Source organism: Oncorhynchus tshawytscha, linkage group LG12, assembly GCF_018296145.1.
Source record: "Oncorhynchus tshawytscha isolate Ot180627B linkage group LG12, Otsh_v2.0, whole genome shotgun sequence".
Lineage (NCBI taxonomy): Eukaryota > Metazoa > Chordata > Actinopteri > Salmoniformes > Salmonidae > Oncorhynchus > Oncorhynchus tshawytscha.
In genome coordinates this window covers 63,274,961-63,301,482 of record NC_056440.1, presented here as the reverse complement: position 1 = coordinate 63,301,482, position 26,522 = coordinate 63,274,961, and positions in this window count along the sequence as shown.

Sequence of the window (26,522 nt, the reverse complement as noted above, 5' to 3'; positions counted from 1 at the left end):
ACAGCCTCAAGTTCTTTTGGATATGATGCTACAAGCTTGGCACACCTGTATTTGGGGAGTTTCTTCCATTCGTCTCTGCAGATCCTCTCAAGATCTGTCTGGTTGGATGGGGAGCATTGCTGCACAGCTATTGTCAGGTTTCTCCAGAGATGTTCGATCGGCTTCAAGTCCAGGCTCTGGCTGGGCCACTCAAGGATATTCAGAGACTTGTCCCGAAGCCACTCCTGTGTTGTCTTGGCTGTGTGCTTAGGGTCATTGTCCTGTTGAAAGGTGAACATTCGCCGCAGTCGGAGTTCCTGAGCACTCTGGAGCAGGTTTTCATCAAGGATTTCTCTGTACTTTACCATTCATCTTTAACATACATTTCTCTGTACTTTACCATTCGATCCTGACTAGTCTCTCAGTCCCTGTCGTTGAAAAATATCCCCACTGCATGATGCTGTCACCCCCATGCTTCACCATAGGGATGGTGCCAGGTTTCCTCCAGACGGGACGATAGGCATTCAGGCCAAAGAGCTCAATCTTGTTGAGAATCTGAGAATCTTATTTCTCATGGTCTGAGAGTCCTTTAGGTGCCCTTTGGCAAACTCCAAGCAGGCTGTCATGTGCCTTTTACTGAGGAGAGGCTTCCATCTGGCCACTCTACCATAAAGGCCTGAATGGTGGAGTGCTGCAGAGATGGTTGTCCTTCTGGAAGGTTCTCCCATCTCCACAGAGGAATTATAGAGCTCTGTCAGAGTTACCATAGGGTTCTTGGTCACCTCCCTGACCAAGGCCCTTCTCCCCGATTGCTCAGTTTGGCCCGAGTCGGCCAGCTCTAGGAAAAGTCTTGGTGGTTCCAAACTTCTTCCATTTAAGAATGATGGAGGCCACTGTGTTCTTGGGGACCTTCAATGCTGCAGACATTTGTTTGGTACCCTTCCCCAGATCTGTGCCTTGACACAATCCTGTCTCGGAGCTCTACAGATAATCCCTTTGTTTTTTTCTATAACACGCAGTGTCAACTGTGGGACCTTATATAGACAGGTGTGTGCCTTTCCAAATCATGTCCAATCAATTGAATCTACCACAGGTGGACACCAAACAAGTTGAAGAAACATCTCAAGGATGATCAATGTAAACGGGATGCAACTGTGCTCAAAGGGAAGGGGTCTGAATTATTTCTGAATGCACTGTATACTTGTAGTTATACTTGATCACCCACAGAATTTCCCCCCAAAATATAAATGATTTATCTTTAAAATAACTCCAAGTGTATTTTGAATGAAAATACTAAATTACAATTAAAGAGTTTACAATTGAAGTACAGTTTGAATGAGTGTGTTTAATTGTAATGATAGTGAATATATATACTAAGTACACTTAAATGATGAAAAACTTTGAATAAGTGTGTTGAAGTGTGATGATAGCATTTATTGTATATTAAAAGACTGAAAAAACTATAAATATAAAGTAGACTTTTGATAAGTGTGTTGAAGTGTAAATATTGTATATTTATATTATAATTAAGATATACCAGAAAAGTACATCTTGTATTTGAAGTATATTATTTAAATGTTTGGTATATTTAAGTATACTTTAGTATACTTGTAATGTTTTCAAATGTACAATTTGTTTGCTTGGGTCAGAGCAACATGACCTGGTGTAAATTACAATGTGCTTGAAGTACAGCCCCCTCACACCCACTTTCACATCTATTATTAAGTGTTTCAGAAGACAATATTAGGGTTATTATCCACTTCCCTGATGACAGCATAGAGAAAATAAATATGATTTCCTCATGTTCAGCCACTTCCCATTATCATGGCAAAATCTGGAATATGAAGTCCAGTCAATGTGTGTGAGCACCTGCAGTACCTGCTGTGCATTTGTATGCTGTGGCTGTTGTTGTTGTTTGTGTGTGTCTGAGCCTCCACTCCCATTGAGGAGGCTGTTGGTGTGAGGCATGCATGCAGGCAGCAGCGTGGTGGGCTGTGTGATTAATAACGGTGCCGTGTAGCAGGGCTGGAGAGTGATTAATTGAGCTCAGGACCTCATCTGCAATGTTTTGATGAAAATGAAGAGAGGAAGAAGGGTTGAGCTGGAAGAGAAGGGGGGGTGGGTGGCAAGGCACTCTAATGAAGTTGAAAGCCAACTTGATTGTGTGTGTGTGTGTGTGTGTGTGTGTGTGTGTGTGTGTGTGTGTGTGTGTGTGTGTGTGTGAGTGTGTGTGTGTGTGTGTGTGTGTGTAGAAGCAACATCAAATCAAAGATAATGCTCTGGATGACATATTATGACCCATTTTGGCTGCGTCCGTCTCCTGTAATACTCTAACATTATTTACAGTAGAAGGTCTATAACCAATTCATTATAGGATCCAAGTTCTCCCTCCAGACACAATACCACGGTGGATCTTTCAACTATGCTTGGGCCTAGACATAATTTACCTACAAACTACGCAATCCCTGTTTTTACATTCACCCTATATAGCTTTCTGAAAAGTTTAATTTACCCTTCCTGGAGGGCATACAGTGTTGTACTATAATATAATATTTAATACTATAATATTGTCTAACAGCTTTTAGGAGTCATGTAAAAAGGTTCATCTCTGCAGAGGGAGGTTTTTGGTGAACACAGAGTATAGACTCACCTGGAAGAGAAAAGAAAATGGCCTTTTCAGATGAGCTGCATTTATCATTCAGTATGACAAAGATGTGACTTGTTCTCGTGAAGAAAGTCTCTGAGCCGTGTTTGGCTGATTGCTCATCTGCCCTCATAAACATTGCAATCACCTTTGTCGTTTCCTTCAGTGGTTTATTGGATCTTTAAGGGCAGAGAGACGTTAGTGACAAACACCCTGGGGAATATGTGATGACATGGAACAACCCATTAAGCAATGTGGCACGCTTATTTTCTGGTATTTTCCATAAACTGACATTCTCACTGTTAATCTCAGAGGTTGTCTAGCAATTAGTGAGTTACTTTAGGTAGGTGATTGACATTAAATCAATTTGAATTATTTTTAAATTATTATTTCATACAGAGTGGATGTGTCTGCAGACACAGTCATATGGATAAGGTTGATAATATTTCCAGGTATTTTCATGTCTGAACATAAACACTCTTAGTCATACTGTAAAATGGGCAATAGGCTTGTTTCATTAGCTTTTTTTCCTAAGGCGTTCATATAGAAATGTAAAATAATTAGCTCGAAATCATTTGTCACTTGGAATAACTAGTATAGACTTGAGATATGTACTGTAGATTAGACCGGTACATGATGCCCTGATCAATGCAAAATGTGTGAAATACAGTATTACAGTTTTTGGAAAACCATACCATGTCTTTGCCATCGGCTGATGGAAACTGTAGTTGGAGTTGTCAAGTAAAGAACGCTCACTCTCTCTCCACAGCCTCTCTGGCTCTGAAAAAGGGGTCAAATAAGGGCCAGTGTATGATTCCTTCAAGCTCCTTGACTCAGTCAGATAGAGTTTTAAATATCCTTCTCAACCAAACAAATTTCATCAGGGTTCAAAGACTTCTCATCAAAATTGCTTTGCACTGAGGATGACCGGCCCTCTGGAATATTAGTCTGGAATATTCTTTGAGAGGCAGAGAATGTGGAGGAGGGCGGGAATAGTCCTGAAATGCAGACTGTACAGAAATCAAAAAATACAGTAAATCATCACTCTAATCGACTTTAAAATGCCGACAAACTACCTGGAGAATTAATGAATTACAGGTCAAAACTACTTAAGTTGCTGACTCAAACCAGTACAATGTGATGCATCAACATTTAATATTTCAATTCCTGTAGAAAAACAGCACATGGACATTCATACCAGCGTCCACGAAAGCAAGGGTAGCATAACGTCTTAAATATTGATCCTTAGAGCAGGATGCTAGAGTACAGTGAGTCAGTAGTCATATGTCACAAGAAGCACCTGTTAGTTCAAATCAAATAAAAGTTTATTTGTCACCTGCTCCAAATACAACAGGTGTAAACCTTACAGTGAAATGCTTACTTACAGGCCATAACCAACATTGCAATTTTTAAGTAATAAATAGTTATTAGGTGAACAATAGATAAGCAAAGAAATAAAACACAACAGTATAACGACAGTGGAAAAAGAACAGTAGCGAGGCTATATACAGTAGTGAGGCTATATACAGTAGTGAGGCTATATACAGTAGTGAGGCTATATACAGTAGCGAGGCTATATACAGTAGTGAGGCTATATACAGTAGTGAGGCTATATACAGTAGCGAGGCTATATACAGTAGTGAGGCTATATACAGGCACCGGTTAGTCGGGCTAATTGAGGTAGTATGTACATGTAGGTATGGTTAAAGTGACTATGCATATATGATCAACAGAGAGTAGCAGTAGTGTAAAAGAGGGGTTGGTGGGTGGTGGGTGGCGGGACACAATGCAGATAGTCCAGGTAGCCAATGTCCGCGGGCACCAGTTAGTCGGGCAAATTGAGGTTATATGTACATGAATGTATAGTTGAAATGACTACGCATATATGATTAACAGAGAGTAGCACAGCGTAAAAGAGGGGTTGGGGGGCACACAATGCAAATAGTCCGGGGGGCACACAATGCAAATAGTCGGGGGGCAAACAATGCAAATAGTCTGGGGGCACACAATGCAAATAGTCTGGGGGGCACACAATGCAAATAGTCTGGGGGGGGCACACAATGCAAATAGTCTGGGGGCACACAATGCAAATAGTCTGGGGGCACACAATGCAAATAGTCTGGGGGCACACAATGCAAATAGTCTGGGGGCACACAATGCAAATAGTCCGGGGGCACACAATGCAAATAGTCTGGGGGGCACACAATGCAAATAGTCTGTGCAGGAGTCTTATGGGGGGGCACACAATGCAAATAGTCTGGGGGCACACAATGCAAATAGTCTGGGGGCACACAATGCAAATAGTCTAGAACCTTTTGAGGGGGGCACACAATGCAAATAGTCTGGGGGCACACAATGCAAATAGTCTGGGGGGGGCACACAATGCAAATAGCCCGGGGAGCCATTTGATTACCTGTGCAGGAGTCTTATGGCTTGGGGGTAAAAACGGTTGTGAAGCCTTTTGGTCCTAGACTTGGTGCTCCGGTACCGCTTGCCATGCGGTGGTAGAGAGAACAGTCTATGATTAGGGTGGCTGGGGTCTTTGACCATTTTTAGGGCCTTTCTCTGACACCGCCTGGCAGGAAGCATGGCCCCGGTGATGTACTGGGCCGTACGAACTACCCTCTGTAGGGCCTTGCGGTCGAAGGCCGAGCAGATGCCGTACCAGGCAGTGATGCAACCAGTTGATGCTGTTGATGTTGCAGCTGTAGAACCTTTTGAGGATCTGAGGACCCATGCCAAATCTTTTTAGTTTCCTCAGGCGGAATAGGCTTTGTCGTGCCCTCTTCAAGACTGTCTTGGTGTGTTTGGACCATTCTAGTTTTTTTTTTTTTTTTTTTTTTTGAGGGAGGATCAGCCTAATGTTGTGGAAAGAATGTTGCTTCCAATGTAATTGTCTGCATCATTTCCAATCCCCCATATTTTTTTGGTAAATATATATATCCATACATGCATGCATACATATACACATATATACATACACATACCTATATAGACATACATACTTTTTTAAAGAATATACCTTTATTATTATTCCACGCAAACCCTACCGCCGATCCCCCAATTGGAGTAAACTAATAAACACTTCTGCTTTTACCTTCAGTTTAAACATCTTATACACACTCTACAGACACAGTCTACTTTACAATAGTTCTCTCTTGTTTGTTCTTAGTCCTTCCTCTATTTCTGATGTCCATCCAGTTTGATTTCTATTTGTAACTATGCTATTTCACAGAAGTTCCAAACCTATATACATTTGACAAATCCCGTATGCTAAACATTGTTTATCTTGTTATTAGTCCCACCCTTCAGTTCCATTCAACCCCTCCCATCTATCTCTCAACATCATCCATTTTGGATTTCTATTTGCCATATATTTTTCAACTGTGCTGTGATGCTTCACAAAATAATTGAACCTTCCTATTCTCATAGCTTCTACAGATTGTAAATTAAAAATAAACATTTTTGCTCAAATAAATATTATATTATTGATTAATTGACTATGGCTTTTCAAATCACCCAGTATTGCTATCTGTAGCATTAGTTCTAGGCAAATGTTGCAATTCTTCAGCCATTCCTTGACCTGTGACCAAAAACGAGCTACATATGGACAAAACGAAAATAAATGATCTAATGACTCTGCCTCCTCACAGCAGAATCTGCAGAGCTGGATAGATTGTATCCCCTATATATATAACATTCTATTAGTTGCAAGAATTTTGTATAGTGATTTACAGTGCCTTGCGAAAGTATTCGGCCCCCTTGAACTTTGCGACCTTTTGCCACATTTCAGGCTTCAAACATAAAGATATAAAACTGTATTTTTTTGGGAAGAATCAACAACAAGTGGGACACAATCATGAAGTGGAACGACATTTATTGGATATTTCAAACTTTTTTAACAAATGAAAAACTGAAAAATTAATTAGTTTGTGCAAAATTATTCAGCCCCTTTACTTTCAGTGCAGCAAACTCTCTCCAGAAGTTCAGTGAGGATCTCTGAATGATCCAATGTTGACCTAAATGACTAATGATGATAAATACAATCCACCTGTGTGTAATCAAGTCTCCGTATAAATGCACCTGCACTGTGATAGTCTCAGAGGTCCGTTAAAAGCGCAGAGAGCATCATGAAGAACAAGGAACACACCAGGCAGGTCCGAGATACTGTTGTGAAGAAGTTTAAAGCCGGATTTGGATACAAAAAGATTTCCCAAGCTTTAAACATCCCAAGGAGCACTGTGCAAGCGATAATATTGAAAGGGAAGGAGTATCAGACCACTGCAAATCTACCAAGACCTGGCCGTCCCTCTAAACTTTCAGCTCATAAAAGGAGAAGACTGATCAGAGATGCAGCCAAGAGGCCCATGATCACTCTGGATGAACTGCAGAGATCTACAGCTGAGGTGGGAGACTCTGTCCACAGGACAACAATCAGTTGTATATTGCACAAATCTGGCCTTTATGGAAGAGTGGCAAGAAGAAAGCCATTTCTTAAAGATATCCATAAAAAGTGTTGTTTAAAGTTTGCCACAAGTCACCTGGGAGACACACCAAACATGTGGAAGAAGGTGCTCTGGTCAGATGAAACCAAAATTGAACCTTTTGGCAACAATGCAAAACACTTCATGATTGTGTCCCACTTGTTGTTGATTCTTCACAAAAAAATACAGTTTTATATCTTTATGTTTGAAGCCTGAAATGTGGCAAAAGGTCGCAAAGTTCAAGGGGGCCGAATACTTTCGCAAGGCACTGTATATTGAAAAACTCGAAGTTTTGAATCCGGCGTTGTTTTCCGTATCAATTCATAAACCATGTGCCATGGAATGGGTACATTGAAAATCTCTATTTTTTCCCAACTATTTTGCAATTTATATGAAACAGCTGTCAGTGTTTTGGTCCTTAAATGAAATTGGTATATGTTTTTATTTATCACACTTTTCTTTAACTATTTATGTTCTTTAATACATTGCCGACATACAAGTTCCTTACTTTTTTCCCCTTTTACTTGCCTCTTCCATTTTTGTGGTAATGCTGCAATTAATTGGTTGTAATTTTGGGTAGAGCAGACATTTCCATATGTCTGTGTTAGCTGCATGTGTGACATCCATTCTAGTTTGTTGGTGATGTGGACACCAAGGAACCTGGTGTCCACAACCTGCTCCACTACAGCCCCATCAATGACAACGGGGGAGTGCTCGGTCCTCCTTTTCCTGCAGTCCACAATCATCTCCTTAGTCTTGGTTATGTAGAGAGATAGGTTGTTATTCTGGCACCACCCGGCCAGGTCTCTGACCTCCTCCCTATAGGCGATCTCGTTTTTGTCGGTGATCAGGCCTTTCACTGTTGTGTCGTCTGCAAACTTAATGATGGTGTTGGAGTCATGCCTGGCCAAGCAGTCGTGGGTGAACAGGGAGTACAGGAGGGGACTGAGCACGCACCCCTGAGGGGCTCCAATGTTGAGGATCAGCGTGGAAGATGTGTTGCTACCTACCCTCACCACCTGGGGGTGGCCCGTCAGGAAGTCCAGGATCCAGTTGCAGAGGGAGGTGTTTAGTCCCAGGATTCTTAGCTTAGCAATGAGCTTTGAGGGTACTATGGTGTTGAACGCTGAGCTGTAGTCAATGAACAGCATTCTCACGTAGGTGTTCCTTTTGTCTAGGTAGGAAAGGGCAGCGTGGAGTTCAATAGAGATTGCATCAACCGTGGATCTGTTTGGGCGGTATGCAAATTGGATTGGGTCTATGGTTTCTGGGATAATAGTGTTGATGTGAGCCATGACCAAGCACTTCATGGCAACGGACGTGAGTGCTACGGGTCTGTAGTCATTTAGGCAGGTTGCCTTCGTGTTCTTGGGCACAGGGACTATTGTGGTCTCCTTGAAACATGTTGGTATTACAGGCTCAATCAGGGACATGTTGAAAATGTCAGTGAAGACACCTGTCAGTTGGTCAGCACATGCCCGGAGCACACATCCTTGTAATCCGTCTGGCCCCATGGCCTTGTGAATGTTGACCTGTTTAAAGGTCTTACTCACGTCGGCTACGGAGAGCGTGATCACACAGTTGTGCGGAACAGCTGACGCTCTCATGCATGCCTCTGTGTTGCTTGCCTCGAAGCGAGCATAGAAGTGATTCAGCTCGTCTGGTAGGCTCGTGTCACTGGGCAGCTCGTGGCTGTGCTTCCCTTTGTAGTCTGTAGTAGTTTGCAGGCCCTGACACATAAGATGAGCATTGGAGCCGGTGTAGTACGATTCGATCTTGGTTGGGGTATGTACGTACGGTCACTGTGGGGACGATGTCGTTGATGCACTTATTGATAAAGCCAGGTTCTGTTAGTATTAATGATACACCTGACGAGTCTTGGGCCCTTTTCATTGTGAATATTATTACTTTGGGGAAAGGAAAAGGCTGAGTTTGGCGACCGTCAGCAGAAGGGTTTCTTATTTAAGACCACAATCAAACAGGCTGGTTGTAAATATGATGTCATGGTAAGGAAAATAATAACTATTTATTTGTTGGGGTGTAGTTTCATTTCTACTCATAATTGAGACGATTGTATATAACAGGGTTCTTTAGACCACTGCTGTTTGGTTGTTCTTTGTAGTGATACAACTGCAACAGAGAGGGAGTAAGAGGGATAGAGGGAGAAGGGGATGCATTTGGCTTCTTTTCTGCCTCTGTATCTCAGGCAAGTGGCCCTTAAACCCCCTAAAATGGATCCAATTATGGGAAGGGCTTTTGGTGGCGCTTGTGGAAGTCGATGTAATTGTGTAACCCTAATTTTCCTGGCTGGAGCTGTGACTCCTCTGACAGAGGCCTGTCATCTCCTCTAATCCTTTCTCAGGCATGATGGTGAAATGAGATCTCGTCTTAAAGTAAAATTACAAACGGACACCCAGAAAACATAATCATCTTACCTAGAAATCCATTAGAATGGGTATTTCGGCTTCTATATCTATTCCAATGATGCAAGAGGAAGGCTGTGTGGTTTTCATTCACTGTAAATGTTTTCAGATGAAAGGACACTGTTGAAAATGCTTCGTCACTCAATGTGTGTCTGTCTGTGTGTTGAGTGTGTTTTATTACAGGTCAATGCGTGGCTTAGCAAATCTCTAAAACCTGATTCTGTGGTCGGTGATGGTGGAGCGACGGGGGAGGTGTGTGCATTTTCTGGAAGAACTGTTGAAACAATGAAAGATGAATAGAAAGAAAGAACCGCAGGCGGCTTGTAGAGTAGCATGATTGGCTCGATGCACCTGTTGTGAAGCCGCCCATCCGTGACTGGTTCCTAGACCTCACATGCTATTGTCCTCTGGCACCGAAGCCTAATGGCTCGTAAATGTTTTAGTGCTGTGCATGACAGTGCAATGACATCTGGCCATTTCCATATCTGCCTCTCTTCTATTGCCAGTCCCCGAAGAGGACTTCCCGTGATGTCGGAAAGCTGCCTGTCGTCCCTTAAAGTTTATTAAGGACGGTGAATAGTAAACACAAGCCACGCTGGTAGGAAGAACTATGTACAGTATGGAGATGCTGTCTGTGTGATTAGAACTGTAGATCTAACAACAAAGATACCGGCTGTGTTATTTAGAGATTATAGACATCATCATAAAGTGAAGCCTGCCTTATCAGGAACATCACTTTATTTATCTTTAGATAAGGGAGCCCATTGTGTAGTTTGTTATTAAACTTATTTTCTGATAGCCAATAACAGTTCTACTGTGGGGAAATGTAAAACAGATTAAGGGTGAAAGACTTCGAAATTACTGCAGATCGTAGCAAATCTCCTCCCTTTGATCGTGGCAGCCATCAAAGGGATCCATCCAGTCTCCGAAAGTGAGACTCCCAGCTGCCTGTGATGCATTTCATATTCCTTAAGAGAAGAGTGTCAGACAGCATCTCGTCTCTCCTCACTCAGTAATCCCTATCAGAAACACTGTCGCAGCCTCAGATCAGCCAGACTAGTCACTGGCCTCTCTCACTCATGTACAATGAGTTGTCGAGAGGACCAATACCATTTTGAAAATATGGTACGTATAAAGATCAAGAATTTAGTGGACTGGAGGAAATGGAGGAATATAATTCATGCAGCTGTGGTTCATTTTATCCAATAAGGTAGTGCTGGCTAAAATTGGCTGACATAATGCATTTTTTTATTTGACATTTACATCTACATTTACTCTCTTCTCCACACTAATAGCTTGTATAATTTTGACTGAAATTTAGATAGAGGGTGATATAACTCTAGCCTAGATAAACCATCTGTAGCAACAATGTGGCCTTCCTGTGCAAACCTGAGGAGTACAAGTTCTGTGAGGAGGACCTTGAAGATATGTAGTGGGGTGGAATTAATCTTCCTTCACCAAGTGTAGCCTTTTATGTCAATCTTAATTTAGGCGACTTACAGCCATCTCTGCCAATCAGTGGAATTTTAATGAGAAAAGGGGTAACTCGTCACCGTAGTGTGACAGTCTAAATTGTCGTTTACCACCGTGAAGTTCAACATAAACAATGTTGTCTCTCTCTCTGCAACCACTCCGCACATCGACCCGATTTCTATTTGTGAGATTTATTCAAATGATCTCACACCATCATTCCAGGAAATCGGTCACGGCCCGTTGGTAATCATACATGTAGACAGTAATTGCTTGTTTATGCCATAATGGGGATGAGTCGACTGAGTCAAGACACACTTGAAATTCATCCGGATGCTGAGCAATGGAAATCCAACCCTCAGTGGTAAGGGATGGGTGGACTGTTTTCTTAGTATGACGATGACGGCTGAATCTAGTTGCTGTGGTTTGAATCTCAATCCTCCCCTTTGTCTGTTGAATTATCTTGGGCTTCATTATATTGTGGATGTTTCCTGTATTAAGCCATTATCTCAGACAGGAAATCTATTCCAGCCTAATGTTGGTTCCCAAGAGATCACAGGGTTTTGGCAAAGTATAAATGCCCACTATCTGAAGTTACAGTCATGTATCCCCTACCTTGCAGTTAACAGGGCCCAAAGCTTACAAGACAGCACTAACAAGGCAGAACTATGCCTGAACTTTTAAAGCCTCACCGACAAGCTGTCCGAAGCCAGTTTATAGCTGACAATTAATAATGTATTTTTATTGAGACTGAAATGAGAAGATTGCTTATTTCCTCTCTTCAACCTCTTTCTGGTATCCTGTAAACTACTGCTTTTATACTCATTGGTGCATTATACATTCTGTTTAGGCTTAATGTTGCCATTATTTCAGAGATTTGTTGCCTGTCTGGTTGGCATTATGGTCCTCTTGTATCTATTTCAATGATGTTGTATTGTCATAAAATATACAATGAGATTCTTATCACTAATGTATGACATTGTCTTTTTTCAGCCTGCGAGCTGATTCTATGTGTAATATGAAGCATAAAGGTTGTTATTAGACTTGTTTAATGGAGATCTTTCCTCCTTAGAGCCTCTTTGCAGCGAATGGGCTGCAGAGGCCAATATGTCTGGCTATTAAAACCAGCCTAATATTGCAGGGCTTTATGTTAGCTTGTTTGTGTTTTCCTGCTCTCCTCTGTACTTTGTCTCTCCCTGTGGGCTAACTAACTCCCAGAGCTGAGGTGGCAGTGTAACTTAGTGCTGAGCGTCGTGCTGCTGCAGAGTCCATCGTGTTTAATTAGCTCCTGATTAAGAAAGGGCCAGGCTCTAATGATGTGAGTCATGCGAGAGGGAGAGAGACAGAGAGTCGGACTGCACTGCAGTAGAGTAGTGCTGACCAGGTGAAGTAGTGTTGACTCAGTCACTCTATCTTCCACTGCACTGTCCAGCCGCTGTATACTGAAGTGAGGTGAAGACTCCCACCTGTCTAGGTCTCTGGGCGTCTTGTCTCTCCCAGAGCACAAGTGACGGGTGTCTGCCAATTATGACTAAATCACTCGATAAAAGAGAATAAATAAATGAAAATGAAATGACCCCCTATGCTCAAGGCGGCATTCAATGCGACATTGGGAGCATGCGAGTGGGAATTTGTCGTTCAGGAGACATTGATTAATTTTGCCACACACAATTAGCCCATCAAATCGAGTGTGTCCTCCTCTCCTGTGGAAAGGTGATGTCAGAATTGTATGGAGCATTAGGCATTAGTGTTCCTTGTATTTTCTCTCGGAGATTAGCAGAGAGTTAGAGAGCTGGCTGAACTTTCTCTGACTGGCTGTTTTTAGATGAATAGTCCCACAACCTCAGGCCTTGCGGAGGGTAAACAAGGGCTAACTGGACCTCTTAGGCCTTGTGTCAATACTGATTCTCATCACTATTTGCAGGCTCAGGGTCTTTGGCCTGCCTGTTACGTTTGTCACCTCTGTGATTGAGAAAAGAAATGACAGTGAACCAAATGAAGAGAGGACTAGGTGGTGAGATGGTAGTGGGGCTTTCCTTTTAAGAAAGCAAACTGACTGAAAGCAAATAATGATCTTCTTCTCTTCATTAGTAAAAGTATGCATTAAACTATTCTCTAAATGATGTTATCATTGTGTTTGTTTTGATTAGCTTGGGGATCCCTAACTGTGGGACTGTGAATGAAAGACATCTTGTCCATGGAGACTTGGACCAACACAGTCAGAATTTAGGCTTTTGATGGTGATTAGTGTAGTGATTCACTTCTCTGGTCCCTGTTGTCTATTTCTTAATGCAATCGTAAAGTGAATATAAATCTCTCAGGGTGCTGATATAAAAGTCCCTTCAGGCAGTTTGAGAGGTTGCTTTGATTGTATATCACTAGGCATTAATGTTCCCTCTGTCTCTCTCCCAAAATGCACCGTAAATGTATTGGGGTGAAGGAGGAGCCACCACTATCGATCATCTTTAACTATGGTAGCCATTTTCTTTTGAAGGTATCTTTTTTTCATCGGGTTGGTCTGGGCTGTCCTGAAAGAACAAATCCGCATTAGGGGAAACAGCGCCACTGTTCACCCCAGTGCCTTTTGTTATTGTTTTTGTTTTCTTGATGAAAACAAAGGGGAGGAGCATTTGGCATCTTGGTGAAAAAATTGCGGCACACATTCCGCTGTCCTATCGAGCGTGCGATGATGTCCAAGTGGGGGGGGACGGTGTTTGTTGTAATAACCCAAATGGACATGGCAGTGTCACCAATTAAGGATTTCAGCTTTCAGGCCCATTCCTACTGCGATACCGTGGCTATTTCCATTACTTTCCAGAACACCCCCACAGTAACATTCTTTCTCTTTTCCTTTACCCTTGCTTTTTTTTGATGTGGTTGTTATGGCAATTGTGAGGGACACAGTCAGTGCGTACAAGTCATAGTCTGAGGAAGCATTTCCATGACAACCGTTTGCTGAGGGTCTTACATGCTGACTACACTGGAGACACACTTGCACTATCGTGCGCATGTTGATTTGGTCCAACCACACCAGAGGCGATCATGAAACGCAGGTTAGAATATCAAAACCAACTGTAAACCAACTATATTCATTTGGGGGAATGGCGAAATGCATACTGTACGAAACATTCATAGACATTTAGCTAGCTTGCTAATTGCTAGTTCATTTGTCCTGGGAGACCTGAAATGCATATGGACCTTTTTTTAGTTGGATCTTTGTCAAAATTTTTCGAGAATCATACAAAAGTTTGTGTTTCTCTACTACGACTTTTAACACCAGAAAACCCGGGCATCGAATCATCCTGTTCTCAACCAATGCATTCCAGCACTCTAATAAATAAATGTTATCTATGCTATTTCAAAAATAATCATTATGAAGGTCTTAGGTAATATTATAATATGAAAAACACATTTTCATTCGTTTATGTTATTGCCAATGTAAAAACATGAAAAACACAAAACATCACAATTCAATTGTTATACAACATCACAAAGGAATTCATTATTATTTCTTAAACGTTAAACAACTAATACATTGTATTTTAAATGACCAGAATAGCATATTTTATATTAGTTTTATTATGTCACTAGTCTGTGCTTAGTAGCCTATGGCTATGCTGTCGCAAGTGCTGCCATGTGGAACCCATAGAATAGTGGTTATTCTACCCAACAAAGTTATATTTTGGAATAAAGCCCATGTTTAAAAAAAACAAATTGTTTGGCAAATGTAGGTGTTTTAGAAACCTTGTAGGTGTTTTAGAACCTGCTCTATTTGAAAAACAGAAAAACAGCTGAAGATGCCTTGTGTGTATGTTGGTCTTTCATTCTTATGCCCATTAGAGGCCGCAAACTACCTTTGAATAGCTTTGGATATCTTGCATAGCTTACCGTCCGTGGCTTAATCTACTGTGTAACTCTTGGCTATACCAACTCAAGTTATAATGACAGATGCAACATCTCCTTTATAATACTTCAAATACATTATTTTGTTGAGTTTTTTTTACACATAAGTAAATACATATATAAAACCAACTGGGCACAGGAAAAAGGAGAGCTGTCTACCAATCTGTTTTTACACACAGATACAAACTGGGCTTTACTGTATATGTTAAAATATATGGTCACATTGTGTAATTGTAGTTCCCTTTCATTTATATTTGTTGTGAAGACAGAGTTGGAGAAATGTCCATTCTTATCAACTGAGCCTAACTTGATCACCTGGCTACGTTGTTGGTTTTATAACCAGACAAATGGGGCACTCACCTGAACCCGTAGTGTGAATTATTCCACGGTAAAGGCAATTGTGTCTGCCATCTCTCTAGTAATCTAGCTACCAGCTACCCTACCAGATACCCGCCACAGGGATTCTATTTTTACATTTGATGGGAAAGGCGGGACTTGCAGGGCATCAAGCATCTCAAATGGAACTAAGTTCTATTTTAGCGCCTGGCTATGCAGACGCCCATTGACCCGTATGAGCAGTGTGGATGAAACTGAGTAACATGTACACGTGAATGTATTTTGCTACGCTCGCCCACACAACGTGGTTGGTCTTGCTTGGGTGTTACTCTGAAAGCAGAAGATAACTCAGAAATCTGCACACCTTGTTTCGTCTTGAGAGAGTTGGATCAGGGTCTTCAAGCACTTTTCAACGGTCCCTAAGAACATGTGCTCCAAATCCAGAGCAATGCACAATGTGCAATCACCTGGCTATTTTTTGTACTGCCTTAGTGAGTGGGCTTGTTCTGTTAGAACTGAATAACCAGACATCAACATTTTAGAATACACTAGCACAGAATACTGGAGTAAATATATTCTGAGCATTGTGAGAATAATATTCAGACACTATCATGTTGAATGAAAGTGAACTAACTCTAAGTCATTAAACAACTAAATGTGTATCTAAATGTGTGTCCCAACAATGCAGAGCTAAGTTTGCTTCAGGCAGCTAGCTTGCTGAACCGCTGACATTTTCTGTTCTCTTGTGTTTATCCTGTTGAGATCACCATGAATCTGGATAGAGGATGTCATTCTCCGGGAAATAGAGCGTGATGGTCAATATTTGTCCAAAAAAAAGGAGGAAGGAAGGCTCTTTGGGAGAGACATGTTAATAATCCATGGATTAATGCAGCTGTCCTCTGCGTGAACTGGCCAATGTGGGTAATCTACAAATGTAACGAGGATAATATACCACATGCTCAAATGGACATTGGATTTCCTGGTCAAGCGTGTGTATGAGGGTCTGTGTGGTGAGGGAGCAAAAGACACACCATGATTCTCCAGAACAACAGAATGCTGTGTTTATGTGGCAGAGCTAAAGCGTTATCAAGCAGATGCTAGCCTGCCTCCACATCAAGTGCCTCATGCCCTGAACCTGCTTATTCTCCTCAGTGGATGGTGGATAGGCTCATGGCCACCCAAACTAACGGTCAAAACACAGCCAGATCTCTGACCACACACATCCCACTCAACATCCAAATGACTTCTTACCAGCACTAAATAACTGCATACACTTCCAGACTCTTAGAAGACTTCCTTAGTGGGTTAGGTTAAAGAGCGACAGCCCCTAATAAAGCAACTTCCTGTTTTGAAAATGGCTATTTTGGCATCGATATAAGTCAAACATTTATTCTAGTATCAAAATTAAGGTCAATCTCGTCCAAAACGGCGATTCGCGAGATGATAGGATAAAATGTTATGTCACGGAATGATGGATACAGTAACAGTTTTCCTTGGGTTGGGTTTATTTCAATCCTGCCCACAAGCTCACAGCTGGCAGAACGCAACTAATCATTAATTTGGACTGCAGCTGCACACATCCTAATGGTAATGCCCATTGTCAATGTAGTTTGACTTAAAACCATTAACCAACTATACATTTGTTGAAATTCATATCCAGATATTGAAAGCATTTAATGACAACAGATAAAATGTCACCCCATTTACATTGTGTAATTTATTGATGGTCCCTAACTATCCCCAGAGATAGGCTATCCAAAGTTATACCAATTTTGCCATGGTCGCACACCAGCTGGCTGAAGCTAATTTGCTAAATTATTTGGCTAATTTGGCCACAGCAAACCACACCCTGAACCAGCTCACATTTTAATTCAGTCTAAAAGGTGGTCAAATCAGGAAGTGCAGTCGCCCTTTAAAGATTTTAACACCTGGGTTAGTGTGCCCCTCATTCCTCAGTGGAAAGTCTTTGTGTCTTTATTCCTACTGTTATACTTTGCTTATACTGTACGCCAGGGTTTCTTAACCCATGGTTTGGGACCCAAAGTGAGTCCTGAGCATGGGAGAGGTGGATCGTGAGTTATGAGTCAACTATAACCACACACTATTTCTTCTTGATTTGGGTCATTCAAGGACAATACATTTGTCATTTGGGTCTTGGGCTGAAAAAGCCTCTGCTGTTTGCTATGGAATGCATTGCCTCAGCTGTAAATGTACACTATAGATAATTGTGATACATTTAATGAACTCCCAGAGTTCAGAGGGAATCAAGCAGGCTACTCTCTGTGTTTTATTCATAGGACACCTTGGCTCCTTTCCTCAGAGCTGGGCTAAGAGGAACCAGTGATAATTTATGAGTAATCTGCTTATTTATTTATCTACCGCCACAGGAGGATCAGGAGGCAGGCTATGTCCAGGCATGTACTGTACTGTATCTCTGTACGGTACAGACTAGAGAAGTCCAACTCCTAAATCCTGTTCACTGAGTCCACACTGCCAGGTACTGTAACCTCTTACCACTGCCTCTCAGCCCCTGAGCTCCCCTCTGATTAATCCCTGCAGCACCTGCATACTTATTTAATGCTAGCATTACTGCACTTGTATCACTTCCAAAAAGAGTTGAGGAAAATGCAAAAGCTGCACTTCTAATTTCATTTTTTGCTAAGGGAAGAGAAATGGACATTTTGGTATTACGTAAAAGTTACAGGGATTTAAGAAAAATACATGTTCTGGTTGTAGAAGGCGCCTGGCATTTGCAGAATGTGTGTCAGAAAGAGTTCAGTAGAGGGAGGTGTAGAAACAGTAGTCAGCTTTGGGCATTGTGCCAGCCAGAAGATAAATGTAGCCTAGGTGTCCAATTCATTTATGATATTCAAAAGCCAAAACTACGAGCTGAGAATGTTGTCTACAGATCCATTTCCCTAATTAAATATTGCGTTATTTGGTTTACTACATAGCTATTAGATATTAGATAGTCACAGTGTAATTTGAAAAGTGGATTCCAGTTGCTGGTTATGATCAGAATGTACATATTTCTATTGTGGTGCATTTATACTTAGTCCAGTTCTGTCACCATGGTATCCTTTCTGAGATTAGCATGCAGTAAAGGTGTGAGACCATGGCATTGCTCTAGGGGAAGACTCTCCCTGCTCCCTCACCAGGTTGCTCTCTTCACAAATCATCCCTCTGAGACAGAGGGGGTTGGGGTGCTCTGTGAAGTCACAGGTGAGCGAGCTGGTCCTGAATCCTGGGGTTCATTTTCAAAAGGTTCCAGCTTCTACCCCCAAACCATAAGACTGCTGAACAATTAATCAAATGACCACCCAGACTATTTACATTGACCCCCCCCCCTACACTGCTGCTACTCGCTGTTTATTATCTACTCTGTATGCATAGTCACTTTACTCCTACCTACAGTACACGTACAAATTACCTTGACTAACCTGTAACCCCTTACATTGACTCGGTACCAGTACCCTCTGTATATACAGTAGCCTCATTATTGTTATTTTATTGTGTTACTTTTAATTTGATTTATTACTTTAGTTTATTTAGTAAATATTTTCTTAACTCTATTTCTTGAACTGCTTTGTTGGTTAAGGGCTTGTAAGCAAGCATTTCACGGTAAGGTCTACTACACCTGTTGTGTTTGGTGCATGTGACAAATACAATTTGATTTGATTTGTTCCCACATACCTTGTACGTGTGAAAGGTGAGTTCCCCTTATACAATGTACTGTAAAGCACTTTGATAATCTTGGAAAAGAGCTAATTATATCTCCAATCAATTATTATAATGAGTACTACCGATCTCTCTCTCTCTCCAACATACCCTTCTTCACAGAACCAGGAGCCTATAATATAGATTCAGGAGTCAACCCGAGGCTTTCCTCACTCCATGGCCAAAAAGCCTTCAGTCTCAAGACAAAACGACAGAACACTTGAGGGATGTGTTCAGATTAACCAGCTCTGTGCCTGCCTTTGCGTTAAACTGGTAAGTAGAGTAGGGGAGTAGCTCTTGGATTCTACTGGAGTTAAGAAAGATCAAGAGTGCATGCCCTTTTGTTGTTTTCCTGTTAGCTGAATCTGTTTCCTCCATTAGATATGAATACATTTCTCATTGCATGCACAAATAGCCAGATGATGAAGGTACATGCTAGAATACAGACAAATTCCTTTACAAGGTGTCTTTGTGAAAAGGAATTTTTGCTAACAGAAATTAGCTTTGAGTCTGTCAATGTGCCAGAGAGGTGATGGTGGCAGTCGGGTCCCCAGTCAGACACACACTGTCAAGGCTCTGGGATGATTCCAGGCTGTTTGCATGATATTGGGCAACGTGAGTCATGACAAAAGCACCCTTTCTGGAACACCCTGAAGTAGCATCACATATGTTACGTATCCCTCCCACCAGAACATACTGTATGGTCTGGCTCAGTCCCAGTCCTGTCTGCCCACAATACTTTAATACATTTCCTTTATTTCCCACCATTTGGATTTGTTTCCATCTGTTGTCACTCAGTGAGGTGCAGCTAGGCGAAGTCATGACTGACGTCCAAGGTAGGGGACATGGATGGGCAGCCTTGTGAAGTTGAGCAACTGTGCTCATCTGCCAAACATCAATGCCAAACATCTGCCAAACATCATCTGCCAAACATCAAAGTCCCAAGTAAAGGAGAGAGGAAAGGGGATATCTGAGGGGAAAGTGTGAAAACAGCATGTCCAACAAATCACAGAGAGATGTCGTGGTAAGAAGACAGCGTGTGCCTTTTAAAGTAATTGTGTCATACATTTCCCCAAAGGCAGTGCATCAGCCTCTTATTTTCAGCTTTTGACCTCAGTGAAATGTATTTCTTTATACTGCTGTTCAGTCTCATGACCGGAATGTAACCCTTTTGAAGATTTACAGACGATCACATAGCTATGTCCCGCGAACAAAACAATTACAAGTGTTTCATTGAAGACCCATCAAAGTTAGAGGCAATCCCTTGATGAGTCGGAGGAAGGGTTCAGAAAATCAAGAAATGACAGCGCTTCAACTCTGCAACACTGTCTGTTTGATTTCTTTAGACAATATGAGTAATTCTGCTAATTTCCTCTCTCTCACTGCCGCTTGCAGCAATTACTACAGATGGATCGGCGAGAATAGGCTTATTGGACCTTGGTGTCAGAACGTTGGCCAATCAGATTGGGATAATGAGTAGCCTGTTGTCAGGAGATGAGGATGTTGTCCTCCCAGGCTCTGTTGTGTTGAAATGTATTCTACTGTATCTGAAACATCTGGGCTTCATCATGTGACTGTCACTTCACAAATACTGATGTCACTTGGAAACTGTAGGAACAGTAGGTATCAACGTCTGCTCGTCCAGGTGATCTGACGTGAATAGGACAGAATGTACAGTAAATGTGGGTGTGGGATTCATGTGTGGATTATTTATTTATGTCTATGTGCTAGAAGTAACTCTCACCCCAGATAGCACCTGTCCACCTTGTATCTCAGCCTCCCACATGTATCAAGCACAGGAAGCTTATATGAGTAGTATTTTATACTGTGAAATGGACGGAGCTGAGCAAACTCGAGTCCCTTTATTAGGGCAGAAAGCACCCATTGCTCCTATAATCAGATTTTTCGATCCAATTTCATTTAAAATAAGGTTTGATTAAAAAGATAAATTGATATATTCATATTATGAATTACCACTCATATCACCCAATAACTAGAAATGGGGAACAGAGAAAACTCTAAATAGAATTTGTGCTAACCCGTCACTCCCTGGTGTGGCGTGCTTTGAGCACTGCCATGAGCTGTTAGTGTTGCTCTCCCTCTCGCCATCCATCCGTCTCCACCAGAGGGTGAAGCATGTGGGACAGCATGCATGGGCTCATTTTACTCTGCTTTCATTGGAGCAGGGCCAGCAATAGTCCTCGTGTCTGTAATTTCATTACTTCTCCTAAGCATGTGTATTTACTTAGCAACATTACCTTTCTCAACGTTCTCCTCTCACACTGTGCTGTCTGTGCTATACATCTGCACATGCACCTTGTGTTTGTCTAATAAGATGTGTACTTTGCACTTGTTCTAATTAGCATACTGCAGTAGTCTAACTAATGCAGATTTGGGTTGACATCGGTTGTATAATTTACCATCACAGCTTTTAATAAAACCTCCTCTTCATACTTCATTTTAAATGGGAGAAAGATGAGCTGCTTGGTTATTCACTGATCACCAGCTGCAGGGTCAATTGAATAATTAAGATTTTAATTAAGCACTGGGGTTGGATCGGGAGGATGCAATCGTGGTGCTTCAGACATAACATGAGAAGAAATATGAGGTTTGTAGCAAGAGTAGGATAGAATCAGTAGAATGAAAGAACTGATAAAACAGAATGCTCTCGTGCACTGAAATGGAAGTTCTAAAGTGGCTTATCCATGTGATCTGTGCTCTATCCTCCAGCTCCATTCCATGGAGTAGTGTGGTTATTTCACCAATCCTTCCTTCCCCATATAATACTGCACAGCGCCTCACTTCAGTCCAGGTCTCGGCGGTATGCAGCATTTCAGCCCATAGGATCCCCCTCAGACTGTTCACCTCATCATTGCCAGCATGTAATACAATACGTTGTATCGACTTCCTGGCCACTGGCTCTCATAGAATAATTGATAATGTTGCTTTGGCTAAAAGCAATCTAATTCCACTCAATTGTGCGTCAGTAAAAGTTAAATGAAGCAAGCCAACAATGCAATAAGGGAATAATGTAGTCCTCAGTAGAAGACCTGAATATTTTAGTGTACTTGTTTTCAGGGGTGCAACTTTCACTGGGGAGGGGGGACGGGGACGGGGACGGACAGTTTTCTCATTGGAATGTGTTGCAAAAACGAGGCAACGGTGTGCTTTAGGACCATGCGGACATCACCGAGCGGTGTGGTTGGCTATTTGGAGTGTTTATCCGACTGAAAAAAAGAAATAGTAACAAAATACCAAAGTTGCGCCCCTGCTTGTTTTAATGTATCGTGTTTGCTGTGTAGTGTACATGGCCAGTTGTCCAGTGGGATTTCGGAGGGCAGATTGGATATACCAATAAGGAGAATGGGTTAGTGCAGACCTGTGTTTGGTAATGAATAAACCATCAAACCAAGTCATATATCATCTTGTAAGACACGATCAATGCTGTTTTTTGCAAGGACCTGTCTTTTGAATATTTTATACCCATCAAAGTAGCCAGAAGAGAAAAGTGATGACAGAGTAGAAATCAAAGGAACTGGATACAGGGCTAACAGAGAAGCAGGTCGGGATTTAGTGTTAGATGTCTGTAGTCAGCCATTGTCTGTGGTAAAGTGTATCACCAGTCATTTAAGAAAGACGAAGTGGATTACTAGTCTTCTAAGCATCCCAGTCTATTCCACAGGGACTGACAACTCTGATATAGAATCACAATCATCTCCACCAAGACACGGGCCATTAGATGTCTGGAAACACAATCATCTCCACCAACACACAGGCCACGAGATGTCTGGAAACACAATCATCTCCACCAACACACAGGCCACGAGATGTCTGGAAACACAATCAAAGCTAGCTATCATGTTTCTAACACTCAACCCAATATTTACTGTAAAGCCTCGTAACTCAGTTACAACCCATAATTCAGTTATAAAGAGTGAAATATAGAGTAAAATGTGAGAACATTGGAGAACTGTACCCCTACAGTATTACATCATTAAATCAGGTAGTAAAGACACAAATGTGGAACGGCATAAAAATTACATGTCACGCCAAATGTACGTCAAATACCTCATCTTATTTTGCTTTACATTTGGGGATTCGAATCCAATCAGAAATAGTCTCTTTCTCAGAAAACTATTATAATGAAGAGCCTCATGTCACTGAGATTGACGTTTGTGTTCATTCCTGACGAGCTATTCTGAATCGAGTATATAGCATTCACAACAGAGCAGTGTGAATGGATGGAGCTTCAGGACCCAGTGATATTTAACCAGTATACGGAGATGGGAAAATGGAATGTGGTTTCGCATGCTAACAGCTCATTGTGCCATGCGATCTAATCAAATATAATTTATACAGTGATGGGTTGTAATGGGGAAAAAGGCTCTTATATCATATCCCGTCCTGCCTCAGTTGCACAAACACACATCAGCTGCAGCAGAAGCACCTCCTCCTCAGTCGCTGCTTCCTTTGTCTCAGAGACGTTTTTAGAGCATTCCAACTCTATTATGAAGTGCACTCTTTGTAAATGAATACCATTAGTATGCGCTAAAGAATTAAATGACAAGGCAGCGTTTAATCAATTATAATCGCTTCCTCGCTCACAACTTAACGTCTGCTGCTGCTCCTGACAGCGCCAGCGCGGTGTGCACATACCCCTCTCCCTCTCCGTACACTCTCTCTCTCTCTCTCTCTCTCTCTCTCTCTCTCTCTCTCTCTCTCTCTCTCTCCCCATCTCTGTCTCTCTCTCTCTCTCTCTCAGCCCATCTGATTTACTGCTCTGTAGACTGTGCTGATACTGAAAATCCCACGATGCATCACCATGCCTGATGAATAGAGCTGGCGTGAAATTACAATTGGGATGTAAAGCCTGTGATATACAGCATATGCATGTACAAAGCTATGTGATTCCCCCACCAGCACTCCACCCCAACCACTTACACGCATATTGCTTACACACAACCTTATCGAATGCAGTTCAATATACTGCTGGGTCATGGCCTTATAACAGAGAGTTGAGTTTGGTCATGGTGCATTTGCTGTATACAGCATAAAGAGATCACTTCTATATCGCACAGCCCCGAGAGATACACTGAATGACAAACACATGGAAATGAACCACATTGTCATTTTCTTTGAGAGCTATACAGTCAATGCAGACTGCATAGCACAAAGAAAGGAAATGGATTTCTTTATGAATACGAAGAAATCCTTAAAGGTTTAAGCAGTTGGTCCACATTCAGCAAAGTAGCCAATGACCTGGTTCTGTGGGACCTTGACAATGACTTCCTTGCACTGCTTTTGTTAGCCTATTTTAATATTTTTTCGTCTCTTTTTTTGTGTGTCTTTTTGCTCAAAGCAATGTTGTCCTGCATATGAAATACTGGCACTACTGTAAACTGACTGGTTTTCTATTTAATCATTCATGTAAGCATTCATTATTAATACATTTATTTCAGTTTACATCCGATAATGGATTCATACTGAATATTGTCATGATTTCCACTGACTTAACCAAGGCCTTTTCTACTGCTGCTATTGGTTTTCCACACAAGTGGAACCGTGTTCATTACCCATGGAGTCTGACAGCTAATAAGAGATGATCTGAGCATGACCTATACATACAGTGCTGTATGTCAACATATGGCCGTAATGGCTGCTCCCTGTGCAGTTATTACTCTATGGAGGTAATTTGTTGCAACAGTTGTCAGATGTGTTCATAAACACACAGAATCATGCCACCCACCTCAGGCAGAGGATAACAGGCAGATATTATTCACTGTGTCATTCCATTGTTCTTTTCTTACCCCTAAAAACACATGCAACACATCTAATTCTCTCAGCATATTTAATTATTTGCTTATTTTTGCCAGTGAAAAATAAAATAACTATGACACGTACAATCACAAGCCATTTCCGTGGGATTATGCAAGCTTCTCAGCTGCTAAAGGGATTTAAGACACGATAATAAAGATAAGAAGGAACCATTAAGAATTTTTTGTTCCGTTAATTAAGGCAAGAGGATTAGTAACAACGCAGAAACAACATGTAGGGCAACAAACAGGCAGGCTGAGGATACGATAATGTTTCAGAGCCATTAATAAAACGTGCCTTCATTCTCTGCTGTGATCAAACAAGTTCATCTGGGAGCCAAAAAAACAAAGATTCTCTTTCCAGAAGTGTAAATTAGAATTCCAGAATCTCAGAGCAAGTACAGTCAGTGCACAGAATGTGCCCTTGTTACTTCATTAAATATTATTGTCTAACCATTCTCTTTATCCGTTCGGTTGAATGGGCAGGAAAATGGTGTACCATTGTGGCATTCGCTTGATTGCAGGCTTAGGACCCCAGAAAGTGATCTGCTCCATGTTGCAGGGAGAGGCTGGTGATTAGAATATGTATCATTCCACTAAAACTCACTCCTAATCCCACTCGTGTGATGATGCTGGGAGCATGACTTCTGGCTGCTGGAGGAAGCCACGCACATAGCCTTTCAGAGTGCGGGGGCTCTCTCTCTCTCCGCTCTGTGCGTCACAGAGATGATGGAATGTGCGCTATAAATACTGTGGATAAATAACATTCACATTAACAGGCTGGCCAATGATGACTCCTAATCTTCAGCATCAGGACTATGCCAGCACCTCGGGTGTGGGATTGCTGTAAGGCAGCCACACTGGGGGAGAGGGAGAGCTGAATAGTGTGAAACTCACACTTGCATATTATGCTTTCTTCCTGCCAGAGAGGGGCTGGAGCTGGTATTAGAGTACAATACTTTTTAAATGGCTTCCAAAGGGGGTTATTGTATCAGGATGTATGAAGTAAATGGTTGGTGTTTGATGTGTACAATCTGAGGATCATTGTGGAAGGGAGCTATTTCTAATGCAACCGTAATGTGTGCTACTGGAGGTCCATCTATCACCTCTACATTTCTTCTCCATGACAGAGTCTAATTTGAGGGGTTTAGAGCGGCCTGTTCATGTAAACCATTACAATGCTCTTCTAGGGTTACTACTGTGTCGAGGATGTGTGTGATGTCTCTCGTACTGAACTCTGGCCCAATCAGAGGGCAGCCTAACAATGACTACTCCTTCTCCTCATCATTATCGCTTCTTCCTTCTCCTCTTGTCCTCTTGTCCTCACTCACTACCCTCTCCTTTTCTCTCCCATCTTGAGATGAGAGAGTGGCTTTGACACAGCCTCGATCTCAATGTGACCTTCCATCACAAAGCAATGGTGTAGCAACACACACGTAGGGTAATAGTGGTGGCTAACAGGGCTCTGTGTTTTGGTAACCCCAGATAGTACTGGATGTTAAAGGGTCAATTATACAGTCAGAGTGATGGACACATACAGTGCTTTAAGAAAGTATTCACACCCCTTGTCTTTTCCACATTTTGTTGTGTTACAGCCGGAATTTAAAACGGATATTTAAAATTTAACACCTGGCCCACCACAAGGAGTCGCTAGAACGTGATGAGCCAAGTAAACCCCCACCGGCCAAACCCTCCTCTAACCCAGATGATGCTGGGCCAATTATGCGCCATCCTATGGGATTCCCAGCCACGG